The 19,517-nt window shown below is 39.2% G+C and overlaps 1 protein-coding gene across 5 annotated transcripts in view; it reads right to left on the reverse strand.

Annotated features, from left to right (window-relative positions):
- The window catches only part of KANK1 (KN motif and ankyrin repeat domains 1), a 276,823-nt gene that overhangs the window by 142,709 nt on the left and 114,597 nt on the right, over positions 1-19,517 (reverse strand). For all 5 annotated transcript variants that reach the window (XM_055092205.1, XM_055092208.1, XM_055092206.1 and 2 more), the window contains one exon: positions 16,292-16,417. The gene's annotated coding sequence lies outside the window, so the exon portion shown is untranslated. The remainder of the gene's footprint in view (positions 1-16,291; positions 16,418-19,517) is intronic.

Consider the following 19,517-nt stretch of genomic DNA (forward strand, 5'->3'; position numbering starts at 1 on the left):
CTTTACATTAGATGGAAGACACACAAACTGCTCTTAGTAAATTCTTCTGGCTGAGTTATCATACTATGATTAGTTATCAAAGCTACTTCAAGTTCTTATTGCTGCAAAGATAATTTACACATTCAGGGTCAAAGTCAGCCAGCCATGTTTCTGAACTGAAAACAATTCAATACTAGGCTTTATTTGCCAGTTGAGATTTGTGCCACACTGACACATTTAACATCACCTCCAAATTAATGTGCACCAGGGATGGGATGAATAGGGAAATTTCTTACAAAATGCCATGGTCCAGAGGAAAAACATCCTTGAAAAAGATTCATCTTTTAAATCCTGATATAAATCTACTCTTAGATCTATATTCTAAAAGAGAATAAGAGACTCTTTCCCCATATATAAGAAACAGGTGGTAAGGCCCACAAATGAGTTCTGAAGTAGAACAAAACGCTAAGGAAGATAATTATCACTGTGGATAAATATGATTTGTAACTATGATAACCCCATCAGCCACACGTGGAATGTGCCTTGACTGCATGTTTGGTTTGCACAGAAATAGCTCTTCAAGAGTGGAGATGTAATAGCAAAAATATGAAAAATTACAAAGGAGTCATGCTGGAATCTCATCTAAACAAGATCTATTTTGCAAGAACTAAAAGCAGCAGTCAAAAGAAGTTATACTGAATCATCAAGAATAGGCTTTCAATCTTAAATATTTTGTCAATGTCCTCTGACTGTAAAGACTTCACACATAAAATTATAAGGACAAAAATAACTTATCAAAAGTTTATGCAAAAAGAGTTATTTTATTATAGGATGATGAATCTGTACTTACACATTGTAAATCAGGTATTTACCTCTATCACTAACCAAAAGATATTCTCATTAAAATATGGAATGGGGGCCGGGTACGACAGCTCACACCTATAATCCCAGCACTTTGGGAGGCTGAGGCAGGCGGATCATGAGGTCAAGAGATTGAGACCATCCTGGCCAACATGGTGAAACCCCATCTCTACTAAAAATACAAAAATTAGCTGGGCATGGTGGTGCATGCCTGTAGTCCCAGCTACTTGGGAGGCTGAGGCAGGAGAATCGCTTGAACCCAGGAGGGGGAGGTTGCAGTGAGCCAAGACCACACCACTGCACACCAGCCTGGCAACGGAGCGAGACTCCGTCTCAAAAAATAAAATAAGATAAAATAAATAAAAATGGAATGGGCTAAAAATGAGAGTCAGAAACTCAGGAATAGTTATTGAAGGAATGTCAAAAATGTCTGGATGCTAATGCTATCCTATCAATGTAAAAGTATTTTTCCACAAGAAGTTAATCTATTCCATTGATAAAGAACCTATTTTTCTACAGGGTATGTGCATTGATTTTAACAACTCAGCATTAAGTGATCAAAATGACTTTACATCAAAGTGACTGACTACCTAGAAGTGTTAAAAACCAGTTTCAGACCTGGTACAACCATGTTCACAGGAAAGAGCTCACCATAAAACTCATGGAAGACAAAAAGCCACCCCAGTTGCAATGTGCACGTCTGGTACCCAGATATTGGTTTCTAAACACCATTGTCCAATAAAAGGACCCAGGCTCCTTAGGGAAGTGACTGATTCCAAAAGTAGGGCAAGGAAAATACAAGATTAGCCTAGAGCATCAGGGGATGCCATAATGTGAGGAAGTACTTGAAAAACGATGGAAGCATGTCAAAAGAACATCAGAGTCAGTCTGAAGGAGCTCCCAGTGGCCAAAGCTAGAATAATTTGAACAAGAAAATGATGATGATAATATTGGGTTATAACCCACAGAATGAAGTAACTGTCCATGATGAGTCCACATGAATAGTACTAGCAATAAGGGAAACTGACATCAAGTAACCTGTTATGAGGCAATAAAAAAGATACATCATTGCTTTTGTGGTCTTCTTTCAAAACAAAAAAAAAGCATAACTTAAAGGTAAACACTAGAAAACACCAGACAGCCCCAAATCTAGAGTCATTCCACAAAATAACTAACCAGAAATAACTGACGGGGAATGACAAGGAACTGTCACAAACTGTGGGAGTTTAAAGAGTCAGAACTACTCAATACAATGTGGATCTTGGATTGGATCATGGAACATAAAGAAAGGATAGCGGAAAACTGGATAGAATGCTAGTAAGGTCTGTTGTTTAGCTGGAAGTATTAGACCAATTTAGATTCCCAATTTTGATAATTATATTAACGATAGTTTAATATGGTTATGTAAGATAACAACATTAGGAGAAACTGAGTGAAGGGTATGTGAGCCCCGTACTACCTTTGCAACATTTCTCTAAATCTAACATTATTTCAAAATAAAAAGTTTTTAAAGACTGATGGAAGAGGAAAGCAACTGTGGTTACTCTTACTCCTCACTTCCATCTGGCTTTCTTTTCTTTGGGCATTTTACAAAAGGATCTCCCTCCTTCTGCTTTAGTTAATTATGACAGAGCACAGAAAGGTATGAGACATGAGACTCAGAAAGACAGAACATCACAGTGACCCTCCTGAAAAATGAAGGTGGGCTGCCTTTTGGATAACTAAACTTTTCAGTTATCCCAGAACAAAAAGCTTTAACTTTAGAACATGTTAGCAAATTCCCAAACTCATCTTTCTTGGAAAGTGCAAAAGAAGCGAACACTGGGTATTCACAGAATCTGTCAACAAGTAGAAGATCTTTTGGCATAAAATCCAAAGCTATTTAAAAATGACTGCCAGCAATGGGTGGAGGGATAATGAAAGTTATGTTGGGCATGAGGTGAGGTGTATGGAGGGCAAGTGTGCAAGAAGCCCAAGAAGCATTTATGTGCTACTAGTTGTTTCCGCACCTAATAATATGAAGTTGGATCCACAATGCATTTAAAAATACCTGTTTATATAGCTCATACACATACCTAAAAGGACTTCATTTTATTTATTTATATTCTATTTAGATTATTACGTATGTTACCACATTGTATGGGAATGGAAAGAGTCAGACATACCCTTCTTTTTCTTCTTTCCTTCCAAGCATTTAATTACTCAATGTGATGCTACAATGGAATATTATTCAGCCTTAGAAAGGAATGAAATTTGGACACATGTTACAACATAGATGAGCCTTGAGGACATTACACTGGGTAAAATAAGCCAGCCACAAAAAGACAGCCATCGTGTGATTCCACTTATGAGGTACCTAGAATAGTCAAAATTACAGAGACAGAAAGTAGAATGGCTGCCAGGGGAAGAGGGGAGTGGGGAGTTGTTGTATAACAGATATAGCGCTTTTGTTTTGAAAGATGAAAAAGAGTTTTAGAGACTGGTTGCGCAATAATGTGAATGTAAACAACATTACTGAATTGTGCAATTAAAAAAACAGTTAAGATAGTAAATTATATGTTATGCATAACACAAAACTTTAAAAAAATTTAAGATAATTTTTTTTGCCTCAGCAATTCTTATTACCTTAAAGACTTACATGGACATACATTGATCTGGGTATAAAATTGTTAACTGTTGCATTATTTATACTATAAAACACCAACACCAAACTAAATGATCATTAAAATAAAGCCTTAAACAAAGTACAGTCATCCCTTGATATACAAGGAGGACTGGTTCCATGACTGCCTGCAAATACCCAAATCCTCACATACTGAAGTTCTGTAGCCAGCCCTGAAGAACCTGCGTATATGAAAAGTCAATTCTCTCTTTATGCAAGTTTTGCATCCCTCAAGTACTCTATTTTCAATCCACGTTGGGTTGAAAATATCTGCATAAAAGCAGACCTGCACGTGGACCTGCATATAAGTGGACCCATGTTGTTCAAGGGTCAGCTATGTAGCATATCAGTATGATGGGTTACTCTGCAGCATTTAAGAGAAATAAGTAAACTAGCAGAGAAAGACACAATCTATAATTATGTAAAATAGTAAGTTAAAATTTAGACAAAGTATATGATTTTATTCACAGTAAGAAAGTATGTTTGTATATAGATGCATGGAAAATATGTAGAAGGATGTATATCAAACTTAACAGAGACCACTCTACAGAATATTTGGAGGAATAGTGGGGTTCTTACCTTGAATTTTAAAATAACCACTAGAGATTATTTTTTAAAACATAAAAATAATATTTCTTGCCGGGTGTGGTGGCTCACAACTATAATCCCAGCACTTTGGGAGGCTGGGATGGGCGGATCACCTGAGGTCAGGAGTTCAAGACCAGCCTGACCAACATGGAAAAACCCCGTCTCTACTAACAATAAAAAATTAGTCAAGCATGGTGGTGTGTGCCTGTAATCCCAGCTACTCAGGAGGCTGAGGCAGGAGAATTGCTTGAACCTGGGAGGCGGAGGTTGTGGTGAGCCAAGATCGCACCATTGCACTCCAGCCTGGGTGACAAAAGCGAAACTCCGTCTCAAAAAAAAAAATAATAATAATAAATACAAATCATTCATAAAGTAAATTAAGAAAACAATTATATTTATAATTGCATATAAAGAATAAAATACCTAGGGATGGCCGGGCATGGTGGCTCATGCCCGTAATTCTAGCACTTTGGGAGACCGAGGAGGGCGGATCACCTGAGGTCAGGAGTCCGAGACCAGTCTGGCCAACATGGCAAGACTCCATCTCTATTAAAAATACAAAAAATTAGCTGGGCATGGTGGTGTGCGCCTGTAATCTCAGCTACTCAGGAGGCTGAGGCATGAGAATCGCTTGAACCCAGGAGGAGGAGGTTGCAGTGAGCCGAGGTCATGCCACCGCACTCCAGCCTGGGCAAGAGAATGAGACTCTGTCTCAAAAAAAACCAACAAAACAAAACAAAAAAACCTAGGAACAAATTTAACACAGGAGGCAAAAGACTTACACACTGGAAATTACAAGACACTGCTGAAGAATAAGACCTAAATAAATGGAAATACATCCTATATTCATGGATTGGAAGTCTTAATATTGTTAAGATGACAATATTACTCCAAATAATCTGCAGATTCAATGTACTCCTTATCAAAACTCCAACAGCCCTTTTTGCAGAAATGAAAAAACAGATCCTTAAATTCGTATGAAGCTGAAAGGGATCCAAATAGCCAAAACAACACTAAAAAAAAAAAAAGAAAAAAGTTGAAGAACTCTCGCTTCTCAATTTCAAAACTTACTACAAAGCTACAGTAATCAAAAATGGTGTAGTACTAGTATAGGGATAAATATATGGACCAATAGAAAAAAGAGTCCAGAAATAAAATCTCACATATATGGCCAACAGATTTTTAACAAGGGTACAAAGACCATTCAAATGGGGAAATATCATCTCTTCAGCAAGTGCTGGGAAAACTAGATAACTACATACAAAAGAATAAAGTTGGGCCCCTACCCCATACCATATGAAAAATTAACTCAAAATGAATTAACAACCTAAGCATAAAAAATAAAAGCATAACTTCTTAGAAGAAAACATAGGGAGGCCAGGGGCGGTGGCTCACACCTGTAATCCCAGCATTTTGGGAGGCTGAGGCGGGTGGATCACCTGAGGTCAGGAGTTCAAGATAGCCTGGCCAACATGGTGAAACCCCATCTCTACTAAAAATACAAAAAAATTAGCCAGGTGTGGTGATGCATGCCTGTAATCCCAGCTACCCAGGAGGCTGAGGCAGGAGAATCACTTGAACCCAGGAGACAGAGGTTGCAGTGAGCCAAGATCTTGCCACTGTACTCCAGCCTGGGCAACACAGCAAGACTCTGTCTAAAAAAATAAATAAATAAAAATTAAAAAAAAAAACCTTAAAAATGAGAAAAACTATGTGCAAATCATATATCTATTAAGGGTCTAGTATCCAGAATATATAAAGCACTCTTACAAGTCAACAACAAATAACAATTTTTAAATGGGCAAAGGACTTCAACAGACATGTCTCCAAAGAAGATATACAAATGGCCAATGTGTACATAGAAAGATAAATACCATTAATCATTAGGAAAATATAAATCAAAACCATAATAAAATACTACTTTATACCCACAAGGACAACTATAATTTTTTTAAAAAGGGAAAATAAATGTTTGCAAGGATATGGAAAAATTGGAACCTCGTACATAGTTGGTGAGACTAGAAATGGTTTGGCCCTGTGGAAAACAGTTTTGCAAAAAGGTTACACAGACTTGCCATACAACCCAGCAATTACACCTCTAAGTATGAACCTAAAAGAACTGAAAACAGGGACTCAAGTACTTATACACCGATGTTCAAAGCAGCCTTATTCATAAGAATTAAAAGGTGGGGAAAAAATCAAAAATCTATCAACAGATGAATGGATAAACAAATTATGATATATCCGTACCATGGACTATTCAGCCATAAAATGGCGAAGACATTACAACATGGATGAATACACTAAGTGAAAGAAGCCAGACACAAAAGGTCACATACTGTATGAGAACATTTATTTTACATGTGGTATCTAGAATTGTAAATTCATAGAGACTGAAAGCAGATTAATGATTGTCAGGGATGAGACAGAGGAGAGAATAGTGTGCTACTGATTACTGGGTACGGGGTTTTCTTTTGTAGTGACAAAAATGTTCTGGAACTAGAGAGAGGTGGCAGCTACACAATATTATGAATGTACTAAATACATCTGAATTGTCAATTATTAAACTGCCTATTGTTATATTATGTGAATTTCATCTCATTAAAAATAAATAAAAGTTAAAAAAAATAACATATAGGTAAGACCAAAACACCAATGGGGAACTGGTAAAGTAATGATGGTGGACTTCATTACTTTACCATGACATAACGAGACAGTGGTACCAGTGTAAACGGGCATCTTCTGAATCCCGTTGCCTCTCTGTGAAAGACTCTAAGAGCTATTGCCAGGGGAAAAGGAAAGCTACTCAAAACCAGGGGTGGTAAATAATCACTGGCTCCGTGACGGCAAAATGATCCATTGCCAGAAACAAAAGCCTACTTCAGCTTAGCATAGGGGCTCAGAGGACAGCCAGCCTTGGTTGCCTTTAGTCTTTTCTCTACCCGAACTTAACCTACAGTGATGTACATTAAAAGAAGTTCTACACCCTCCCTTACAGGTGAGGAAACTAAACCATGGCTGCTTCTAGAGCCCATACACAGGGATGTGGGTAGGAACTCAAAAAATATTTAGTAACTTGGTATACAAGTTGAACGTCCTTAATCCAAAAATCTGAAATAGAAATGCTCCAAAATCCAACACTTTCTGAATGCTGACATGACACCAAAAGTGGAAATTTCACACCTGACCTCATGTGACAGGTTACAGCCAAAATGCGGTCAAAACTTTATTTCATGCACAAAATTATTAAAAATATTGTATAAAGTTACCTTCAGTCTTTGTATCTAAGGTGTATATGAAACATAAACGAACTTTGTATTTAGACTTGCGTCTCATCCCCAAGAAATTTCATTATGTATATGCAAATATTCCCAAATTCAAAAAAGTCCAAAGTCCGAAATACTTCTAGTCCCAAGCATTTGGGATAGAGGATGCTCAAACTGTAAAAGCTGTTTGTTATCATTTGTCAAACTGTGGAAATTAATAATTCTTCTATCTATCATCATAAATCTTCTCATGAGGCTGGGCACAGTGGCTCATGCCTATAATCCCAGCACTTTGGGAGGTCCATGCAGGAGGATCACCTGAGTCCAGGAGTTTGAGACCAACCCGGGCAACAAAGCAAGACTTCACCTCTACAAAAAATAAATTAGCCAGATGTGGTGGTGCATTCCTGCAGTCCCAGCTACTCAGGAGACTGAGGTGGGAGGACTGCTTGAGCCCAGGAATTTGAGGCTTCAGTAAGCCATGATCACGCCACTGCTCTCTAGCCTGGGCAACAGAGTGAGACACTGTCTCAAACAAAAGAAAAACAAAAAAGAAAAAAATTCTTATGAATAACTGTCCAAAAGCACACCCTATATCGCAGCAGGCTCATTTTGCAGGCTTTTCCTCGGGTTCTTGTTCTGTTTGCAACGCTCAAGTTTGGAGCTGAAGTGCTCCTGCAATGGCATTAGGTCTCCCCTTCAGAGTGCTTTCACAGCAAGAGAAATTCACACCAGAAAGAGCACTTTTCAGCCACTTTCTGGGCCATGTGAATAACTTTCAGTTAACCCTTCTCTCAACAGGTACCAATCACCACATTTTAAAAGTAGAGACAGGGTCTCACCATGTTGCCCCAGCTGGTCTTGAACTCCTGGGCTCAAGCAATCTGCTGGCCTTAGCTTCCTGAGTAGCTGGGACTACAGTCATGTGCCACCATGCCGGGCCATCATTGCATTTTAATTTATACTATTTGTTTTGGCTATTTCAATGTGATTATTCGGACAAAACAAGAAATTTAAATTAAAAGGCAACTTTTCTAAAAATTCTTTTCTTTTCGAATCTGAGTTCTGAATAAAAATTCTTAAAATCAAACTGTTTCTATAATAAGAAAAGATGACAAAGTATCTATATATCTTTGTTTAATTCCTCTGATTGTAATAAATAAGCCATTATCAATACACAGTGGCTGAATCAAAAGAATTTGTTTTATACATTAAAGGTTGAAAGAGGAGAGACAGGGAATCTGAACTCTCCAGATTTTTATATTTGGTTTTAAAAGCCTTCTCCTCATTTAAAGTGTCATTATTAAAAATTATTAATTTTTTTAAATTCTAGAAACAACGGAAATCACATTCAATATTTTTGAACCTTCAAAAACATCTATAATTGTGGATCAGAGTTTAGGAAATCAAAAAAAAACACTCAGGGATTCTCCATTTCATTGCATCTTAAGACATTTTACAAAATATAAACAATCTCACACTTACTAACTATTTAAGACTTTAGAGTATTTCTGGCTCTCTTTAGTCTCTGGCAGGGCTGGTTCCCATTTTGAAATGAGAACTCTATGTTAAGGTGGAGCATTTAGAGACTTACAAAGTCAAAAAGAAATCATAACTCCTACATTTTTAATCATCCATGCTTCTGGTATATGATTTGTCCCATAATTCTCACCAGAAAATGAAGAAAGTTTTGAAGAACGAGTTATTCTCAATGTAAATCTCCAGCCAGCCTCTGTCAATCATGTTGGCCTTTTCCCCCTAGTTAGCCTTTCTCCACCTCCTGCCTGAAAACTACACTACTATTTAATTGCTTTGTGACTTCACATTTTATTAAAGGCAGAAAAACATAAAGAGCTAAAACAAGGAGATAAGCCTATTGCCATAAATTGTCCCCTTAAGCAATGAAACTTGCCTCTCTAGTATAATAAGGTGGGTACTGTGAAAACACCCAACGAGTGCACTTCTGCATAAGTCCACAGCCCCCATCACTTACAGCAGACCTTACAGTTCTCTCCAGCGCAGCACCATAGATCAGACCCCAGGGCAGTCAGCTGCATGCTTTCTAAAACCAGTGTGGAGGGCACAGCCCAGGGAGTCACTTTGCTCTCCACCCTCACCTACTCCAAATTTATCTTGTGTTCCCATGGCTGGGGGAGGGAAGCAGAAATAAGAGACATGGTTATAAAAAATTTTATCAACTGATAGCACCCCACCTGCCATCCCATTTCCTAGAAATCCAGTTACTTGTCATAACCCAGTGAACACATTTTAGCTAAGTGTTCATTTTCATAAATTTGGAAGAATTCACTTCTGTCCCTTTTGAGTCTCCATTTCTTCCTCTGTAGTGGGATGGAAATCATCATTATCAGATTACACCATGTTTCGGAATGTGCCCAAGCCCTGGCCCTCTGTGAGATTACATCCAACGATTTACACAAACAAATCAGGTCTTCGTACTTAAAGCCCTGTGACAACATCAATGGGTAACTTCTCTAAGTTACTCTGGTTTTTTTGCCACCAGCCAAAAAACAAAGGCTTCAAGTGTTTTTAAATCCCACTGAGGTGTATAACAAAGTTTATGACATTAGTCAAAAAAAAAAAATGCAAGTATATTGGGGGGGGGGTTGCACAAAGATCTAATATATCCACTAAGCATAAAAAATGTCTGAAAGTATATACAATAAACTCAGCAGTGGTTATATTAGGAATAGGATCAAAAAGTGGGATACAAGAATCCTTTCTTTGTCTGTATGTTTTATTGTTTGAATATGTGACAATGAGCACATCTGACTTTTGTCATTAATTTTAATTTTCAAAGAGTTAAAATAAGGAAAAGAATAATAATCCGTATTTTCCAAACCAAAAACTGGAACACATGGTCTGCCAAAGGATTTTTATTCCACATCTAGAGATAAGAGGCAGTTAGGAAAGGTAGTCACTGGAATGTTCAAATTTCCAGGTTTCAACAGTTTAAAAAAACTGGCGGCCAGAATTATCTAAGACAAGATTGTCTACTAGCATTACATATTGAACAAATAGTACAAATCCCTAAGTCAGTCACATTATGTCTTCTTTCTTCTTAGAAGGTAGGCTATGGTGGGTGACGCCAAGATCATCTTTCTTGGTATTGAGCCAGCATGCTCATGAGGAATTTGGCTCAAGTCAATGAGCAGTTTCTGCACTTACGTTTTGCACAAAGGACTACCCAAGGAGAGAAAAGCAAACAAAAGAAACAAAAATATAATAGTGCTTAAGGACTATACTTTGAGTAAGGACTCTCTAATAAACAAGAACTACAAAAAGTGCAGGTGGCTATTCATTTGGGAAAGAAATTAATTTTAATTCCTATCTCAAATCACATTTCAAACTAAGTTTCATACAGCTAAAATATTTTAAAATGTGAGATGAAACCATAAAACTACAATAAGGTAAATATAGTTAAATGCCTGTGCAATCTTGTGGTTAGAGATGTAATATTCATTTCTTCTATAAATACTTGCCAGGTCTGACCGGCAGATTCTGGCTGAGCGATGGATGACAAAACGCACTTAGACACAGGTATCCAGTGAAAGAGCGGGCTAGGGGATCGGGGTGCTCACAGAAAGAAAGAGTCATAGCAGCTGTGGCCCTGACAAGCCAGTGCTGCGGGGATTTATTCAGTATGGATTTAATGACAAAGTCTTTGAGTCAACACACTTGTGGGTAATGAACATGGTTCCCCCTCCCCCGGCTTCCCGCTGCTCCCTGGGAGAGAGCAGTCCTGCGCACAGATGATTAAAGGCCAGGTTCGGAGGCCTAAGTAAACTAACTTACCTAGATCAATTCCTTTACATCCCCTTGTTATCTAACCTTTGCTCTCAGGCTCCAGGTAAGAGAATTTGGCTGCCTTCAGCCAAACCCTTTTTTGAAGCTTTTGCAAAACCTCTTCCAAGAAGGTTTGCATCTTTTCCTACAATTTCTTCCACCACCCTGACCGATCTCCTACAAATACTACATGTTAAGCACTAGAGACGTCACTGTGGATAACACAGACAAGGTCCCTGCCCCTATGGTGTTACAGGCTGGAGGGGGAAACAGGAAAAGAGTAAGTTAATAAGAAATAATAATTGTGGCTGGGCACAGTGGCTCATTCCTGTAATCCCAGCACTTTCGGAGGCTGAGGTGGGTGGATCACCTGAGGTCAGGAGTTTGAGATCAGCCTGGCTAACACGGTGAAACCCCAACTCTACTGAAAATACAAAAATTAGCTGGGCGTCGTAGTGGGCACCTGTAATCCCAGCTACTTGCTAGGCTGAGGCACGAGAATCACTTGAACCCAGGAGGCAGAGGTTGCAGAGTGAGCCAAGATCGCACCACAGAACTCCAGCCTAGGCGAGACTGCATCTCAAAAATAGATAAATAAATAATTGCATATTGACAAGTGCTCAAAAGAGTGTGTGTGTGTGTGTGTGCATGTGCACACATTTTCCAAGCAAAGAAACTGTACCTGCAGAATTTCAGGGACAGGAAGGAGGTTGGCATATTCCCTGGACTGAGAAGAGACCAGTGGGGCTGGAACATAGTGTTCAAGGGTGAGTGACAAGAGGTGGGGCTTTACAGCAGGAAAAGCAAGATCGTGCCAGGCCCTGCAGGCCATGATAACAAGAATGCCATGACGAGCTCAGGCAGGGGTATGCCAAGATGTGATCACACTTGAAAGAGATTACTCTGCTATGTAAAGAACTGACAATGGGCAACAAATACCAAGGCATTCTTACTTCCTAGTTAGCCTATATGGAAACCATAAAGGAAAAGATTTGACAACCTAAAATTAAATATTTATATACATTTAAAAGCAGTATAAAAATTGAAAGAAATTATCAAAACTAACATACTTTTATAATAAAAGACATTTAAAAATTTTAAATCTTTAAAATCTCGTTGCTGCAAGTCAGTAACAAAAATAGCAAATACCCCTCTGGAGAAATGGGCAAAGGATATGAACAGAAAACTCACAAAGGAATATAAATGGCATATGAAAAGATGTTCATCTGTCTATAAAACTGGTAAGGTTTTTTTCTTTGTTTGTTTTAAACTCCACTATCCAATGTTAAGGGTGTGGGAAAAGAGACCTCTCGCATACTGGTGATGGAACTGTAAATCGGTTCAGTCTTCCAGGCAATGTGTATTATATATTAAACCTCTTTCCTAATTTTATAAGAAAATAATTAAGAGCAGCCTCACAAATACAGTTAGAAGAATGTACATTAATGTATATGTCCAAAGTGAGATTTGTTAAAATACATTCCTGAAACAGAGTCTTCATCAACCTTTAATAATTACACAGCAGTGACTACTGATAAGGAGAGAGGTTTATAATTTTCATCTGAGAAAAACAGGGTGCATTTGTGTATTTAAGAATCTTATTTAGGCATACACACCTAAAAAAAAAAATCTCTGGAAGAATATAAACAGTGGTTATTTAATGGTGGTAAAGTTACATATTTTTAACAGGTCTTTTATTTATCGATACATCTTTCATTTTCTACAGTCACTACATACTGCATGAAGTCTCTAATAATAATGCATGACGTCTCTAAGCAAAAATATACATATATATATCTAAAGCACCATAAAATAAAACTTGAGACACACTGAACTGTCTGGTAAAGGAGGAGATGGAGAGGAGGCAGCGTAGACTGGAGTTGGATGAGAAAATGGTCATGTTAGAAAGGGACTTTGGGGAGCATCTGCCTAGTCCAACTCCTCATTTCACAGATTAGGAAAGCATCTATCATCTCCTCACTTCACCTCCCTGACTATAATAACAAAGGCTATTAGAACACAAAACAAAACTATTGCTACTCGGTCTTCACTAATTAAAAAACCATGTACCCCCTAAAAAGCAACCATAAATATCATCACGTGGCACTTAACTCCTGAGTAAAAGGTACCCAGACAGGAGCACAGCCCAATAGCTGCTTTGGTATTTGGAAACATGAGGGTTATTGCAGAGTGCCGTTTTTTTCCTCACTCCTCAAGCAATTAAGAAATGTTTCCATCCTAATACTGCTCCTGTGCCTGTCTAGCACTGAGCTCACAAAGAAACATCCTCAGATAGTTACATCATCTGGCAAGGAAATCCTTAGCATGCCTAAGGGGTTCACAGAATCTGTCGACTTGGAGCCCAGACGTTTTTATCTGGGTCCTGCATCCTGCAGAGGTCTCTGGCAGGCATTTCTAATTCCTTGGCCCATTTCCCACACAGATACTCTAAATGGTTTCCCTTTCTCAAATCTAAAACCCCAAACCTACTACTTTTACTCTCCAGAAATAAATACTTCCTTCTTTCTTCATTCAGGCCACAATCCTTCAGCCCTCTTAATGTTCCTTTCTGTTTCAAATCACCTGTGTCTACTTGCTCCATCTCCTCCCTCCTTCCTGGCTCAGGGGACGCATTCCTTCAGTCTCAAAGATGAAGCCCTCCACCCTGATCTATTCAGCCAGCCCTGTAGTCACGGAAGTCCTGGCCCCCTGTTTTTCCCTTTCTTTATGACTCCTTCCCCACCTCTCTCCCCACTGGGTACCTCCCTCTCTTTTAGTATATCTAAGTTTCCTTACCCCAACTCTGCTGCCTCCTCCCAGTGGCATCCTCTTTTGCTCCTTCTTTTCCAGCAAATCTCCAGACCTGGGCATCTACACCTGCACCTCCTTAGCTTATCATGATGTTATGAAGCATCAAGAGTAAGTATTTACAGTCAGAAGGCCCAGAGTACACATTCAGCTCTGCCACTGACCATTTCCACAACCATCAGTGAGCAAGCCACTTAATCCTCCAAGTCAATTTCCTCCTCTGTAAGATGAGATTAATAATACCCGCTCCATCTCCTTCACAGCTGTGTTGTGAGGATCAAATGAGATAATGTGTGTGGAAGTGCACTGGCAGCTTAATATAAAGCACTTTAACATTCTAGTTATTCCTGTTATTACTCTATCCCTGACCTCTCAGCATCAACTGAGTCGCGGAAGGTAATTTGTGATCTTCAGGTTGGTCACAGTGTTGACACTAACAATGCTTCAAGGTCAGCACTTTAGTTTCTACTGTGATTTACTGATTTGGTAATAATTACAATTCAAAAACAAGTATAACCTTGGGTTTTTTTAATCATATAAGCAGGGACTTCTGGAAGACAATACTAGTAGGCCAACAATTACTGAACACATACCAAAAGTCAGCCACTGTTCTAAAGTACTTTACCAGAGGGCTTTTATTACTATTTTCATTTTACTTACGGGGAAATTGAGGCAGAGCACAGTCATGATTTGAACCCAGGCATCTAACTCTACAGTCCGTGCCCTATCCGATTCTGTTAGTGGCAAAGCGGGTGCTAGATAGAAATAAACCAGTAAGGAGATCATGACTACTACAGCATTAGAGGCAAGAGATAATATGGACTTAAAAAGGAATACCTAGAATGTTTTTTAAAAACAATCACTTTTTTTTTTCAAATTGCTAACTACCAATGTTGCTGAGAGCTGAAAGTTACCAGGTACTTCAATATACTGCTACTGAGATTATAAACTGGTGTGGCCTTTCGAGAAAACAGTACATCAACAGAGTAAATTAACAGAATACATCAACACCTGAGTGCTACATTCTATCAGTGTTCAGCAATGCCACTTGTAGCAATTTATCCTAAGGAAATAATCATAGACGTGCATGACAGATGTTCACTGCAATGTTATTTCTAAAAGTAAATAATAAGAAACAATATAAATGTCTAATAAAAGGAGATGGGATAGAGAAATCATTACATTTCCATATATCTGAATACTATGCTGTCATTTAAAATGATGCTGTAGAAAAAAGGAATAAGCATTTTATTAAGGAAAAGAAGTATGTAAAAAAGCCCACTGATATGGGCTTTGGTATCTCACTGGTTTAAGTTCTGAACCAGTGTGGGTTTACCACCTATGTGAACATGGGCAAGTCATTTCTTTTTTTCTTTTTTTTTTTTTTTTTGCTTGAGACCAACTCTAGCTCTGTCACCCAGGCTAGAGTGCAATGGTGCAATCTCAGCACAACGCAACCTCTGCCTCCCAGGTTCAAGCAATTCTCCTGCCTCAGCCTCTCTAGTAGCTGGGATTACAGGCATGTGCCACCACGCCCAGCTAATTTTTCTATTTTTATTAGAGACGGGGTTTCACCATGTTGGCCAGGCTGGTCTCGAACTTCTGACCTCAAGTGATCTGCCTGCCTTGGCCTCCCAAAGTGCTGGCATTACAGGAGTGAGCCACTGTGCCTGGCTAATTTCTCTGAGCTTCAATTGTCCTGTGTATAAATGAGGATAATAAAAGTACTAACCCCAAGGGTTATGAGAATAAATTAATATATATAAAATGCTTGGTATTTAGCTTGGCACAGCACAAGCATGCAATAAATGTTACTCAAGTTGCAAAAATAGAGAAAGCTAACACAACACATGCACATATTCTAAAAACTTGGAAAATAATATAGCACAATTTTAACACTGATTATCTCTAGAAACAGAGTAACAGATTTTGATTTAAACTATTTTCTAGGTTTATTGAATAAAGCCTGCAATAAATTGAGTATCTCCATTTTTTTCAAGCAGTCTTAATACTCCTTTTGATCTATCAAGTTTCCCTAGTATTATCTAGTCTATGCATATTGTGTTTATGAAAATGGGGTATTTATTGACTTAATCTGCAGAGTAATACAATTCACTTTTATTCTTCAGAGTAAAACAGCTTGCTCATATTTCATCCTATAAAAGTCTTTTCTGCAATCATACATTTGTAGATCAAGAGCAGTCTGAACAGATCACTGGAGCATAAAAGACTAGAGAACAGATTCGTACCTCTAAAAAGCAAAGTTAAAGGAAACAAACATGACAACTTCATGATAGTTATAAAGAAAAAAATGATATGTTACCTTAATTATGTAAGGCCAGAAATTACTGCAATAAATATTTCAACTCGGTGGACAATTTCCTAGTGTGATCAAAAGATGAAAGTAATTCACTAGTTCAGAAGTCCATCCAGTATAGTGACCATCATTCTGAAAGGAAAAAGAAATGTCTTTGAGGGAAATGTAATGGAACAATACTCATTTTTAGGCTTGAGATCTGCAGGAGAGGGGAATCAATACTAGAGACTGCTATGCATTTTGGAAATCAAAGTACAGTTAAGCCACTTTCCTGCTGGGGGTGCAGGGGCAGGCCAGAATAAAAGGGAGCCTAAGATATCATGCAAAGAGTCCCTTTTGCTTTAGGTAAAGGTTAGCTATTTGCTCTTGTGACTCTCCACCACTGCAAAGAAAAGCGCTGGATCCCTCATAGCTTTCCACCTTCTGTTCTGTTCTCCTCCTCCGTGTGTTTGGTAGTACATACATAATTCAGCACATGCATACCACTCTATTTTTATGTATTTTTTAATATCTATCATACTTACTCAGACCACTCCATAACAAACACACGGCTTTTCTCCTAAAACTGTTAATGGCAGTTCCCTTGGACTAAAACCTCGGAACTGTTTTCAAGTCATCTCTCTCGTCATTACCTTCCACTAACAGTCACCACCACTTTCCCCGAATGTCCAGCTGCTCTCTACCCCTTCTTTTTCACTCCTATCACACTGCTGAACCCAACTTCCTTGGCATACCTCATCTGTTTATAACAAGAGCCTCTAACTTGGACCCTCTGCAGATCACAGCCTATCCACTCTCTCTTACAGAGAAATTCCTTTCATCCTATTCCTGTAACCTTGAACAGGCCTGGGCCCATCCCCTTGACTGTAAAATGAAGAACTGGTCTCAACATTCTCCATCCTCACTGTGCTTTGAAGTCAGATGTCACTGGGCATGAATCCTGGTCCAGCCACTCTGCAAAACTTAGACAAGTATGTCTGCTCAAAATTCCATCTCACTATGCATAAAATGGGAACTAGTACATCTACTCCAAAGCTTGCTGTAAAATAATAATGACATCTTATGCCTTACAGATCACACAGCAGGTACTCAACAATATTGGTTATTCCCATCCCACCTTACAGAATCCCACAAACTTTGAAGTTCTCTTGTCTTATAACTTCCAAACCTAACGTTTTCTTACATCTACATCCTTAGTGATAATGATTTTCTCTTCCATCACATATAAACTCCCCTGTTGACCTTCAGTTCTTCCATTATCTATCACTACTTTATCTTCCTTTAGTTTCCAATAAACGTCTTCTATTCAATCAGATTAGTCTGATCATTTTCCCAAGAACACACACTTACACCCTGCCTTTGTGCCCATCAGTTCCCCATAGACTTTTCTTACCCCCTCTTTCAAGGCCCAGTTTGAATCCAAAGCCCCAGCAATGCCGACCTCGCAAACAATTTAACCCTCACACACTGCCTTAACATTATTGTCTACTCTTCCATGTTCACCAAGATTAGCTGTCCAGCTGACAAAGACTATTTGGATTATTCTAAGTTAAGCTTTTTACTTCAGTGTGGACTGTATTAGAGTTTTTACAAACTACATATTTTTTGGATCGGTTCTGTCAATGCTTTTTGAAATCCATAGGCCTTTGTGCCTTAACGTAAGCGTCTTTTATTAATTCCATCATTTTTATTTGAGGCTGATACAAGGAGCTTGTTCCATCATCAATGGGTAGACCATTGGTAGACAATCTGACAGCTGTCTCAGGAAGCCAGATATGAATTCTAAGTATGTCCAATGTCTGTCAGATTTTGTGACAAAGTGAACGTGTTCTAATTGCAAGTACCATTTTAAGACCAAACTCTCAATGGCAGCAAGGATGATGCACAGCGGGGAAAGACGACTTGTTGCTAGAGTTTTACCTGAAGATGATGGTTGAAGCTCCAGGGGTAAATGAAAGTTCTAAGGGGAATCAGTAGAAGACACAGTGAAGGGTCAAGGGACATGGAAGAAGACACTGAGTGTTTACAGAGGCAGGAGAATAACCACAAGGGTGGAGAGGCACACAAGCCCAAAGAGAGTTGAGTAACACATCAAATGCTGCAGGTAAGGACAAAATGTCACTGGGTTTAACAATTAGGAAGGGGGTCACTCATGACCCCTGAGGGCAGTTTTCAAAATGGCAGATACAGGACGCTGACTGCAAGGCATTGAGGAGAAACTGGGAGGAAGGCAAACGGAAACAAGCAGAGACTTCCTGCCAAGAACTTTGGCTCTCAAGCCAAAAGGTTTGTGCTGGTCATTTTCTAACCCTGAACTTAACAGCTCAACGAAATACCCAAGCTTGCTCTTCTTCCCTTGCTCCTCACCTGTCCATGTGCAGCGAGCCTGAAAGCTGAAGATAACTGACAGCTGACTGCAAACCCTTCCCGCCTTTTCTCTTCCAGCACCACCCTCACATGCCTGGTTTTGGTTCCCTAACAAATCTTACAGAACTATTCAACAGCTCTATGTTATCAAGTCTCAAATGCTAAGTTATATTCTTCTTCTGCTGTAGGTAAATGATAGTTACTTATTTAACATAAAAGGAAAGACACCAAAATGTGTCAAATCAACAGAACAGAAGTCTAGGTTCAGATCAAATACCATATTACTATCTTTGGATAACCTATGTAATTTATGCTGAATTATTAAAAAATAATTTTTCTTCCTTCAAAGTAGTACTTTGTTCTTTACTGTAAGTTCATAAAAATCAAAGAAAAATTCATAAATAGTATTGCCTCTCCCTCTCCCCTTTCCACGGTCTCCCTCTCATGCTGAGCCGAAGCTGGACTATACTGCTGCCATCTCGGCTCACTGCAACCTCCCTGCCTGATTCTCCTGCCTCACCCTGCCGAGTGCCTGTTGCAGGCTCACGCCGCCACGCCTGACTGGTTTTGGTGGAGACGGGGTTTCGCTGTGTTGGCCAGGCCGGTCTCCAGCCCCTAACCGCAAGTGATCCGCCAGCCTCGGCTTCCCGAGGTGCCGGGATTGCAGACGGAGTCTCGTTCACTCAGTGCTCAATGGTGCCCAGGCTGGAGGACAGTGGCGTGATCTCGGCTCACTACAACCTCCACCTCCCAGCCGCCTGCTTCGGCCTCCCAAAGTGCCGAGATTGCAGCCTCTGCCCGGCCGCCACCCCGTCTGGGAAGTGAGGAGCGTCTCTGCCCAGCCGCCCATTGTCTGGGATGTGAG

This window comes from Pan paniscus, chromosome 11 (genome assembly GCF_029289425.2).
Source record: "Pan paniscus chromosome 11, NHGRI_mPanPan1-v2.0_pri, whole genome shotgun sequence".
Classification (NCBI taxonomy): Eukaryota; Metazoa; Chordata; class Mammalia; order Primates; family Hominidae; genus Pan; species Pan paniscus.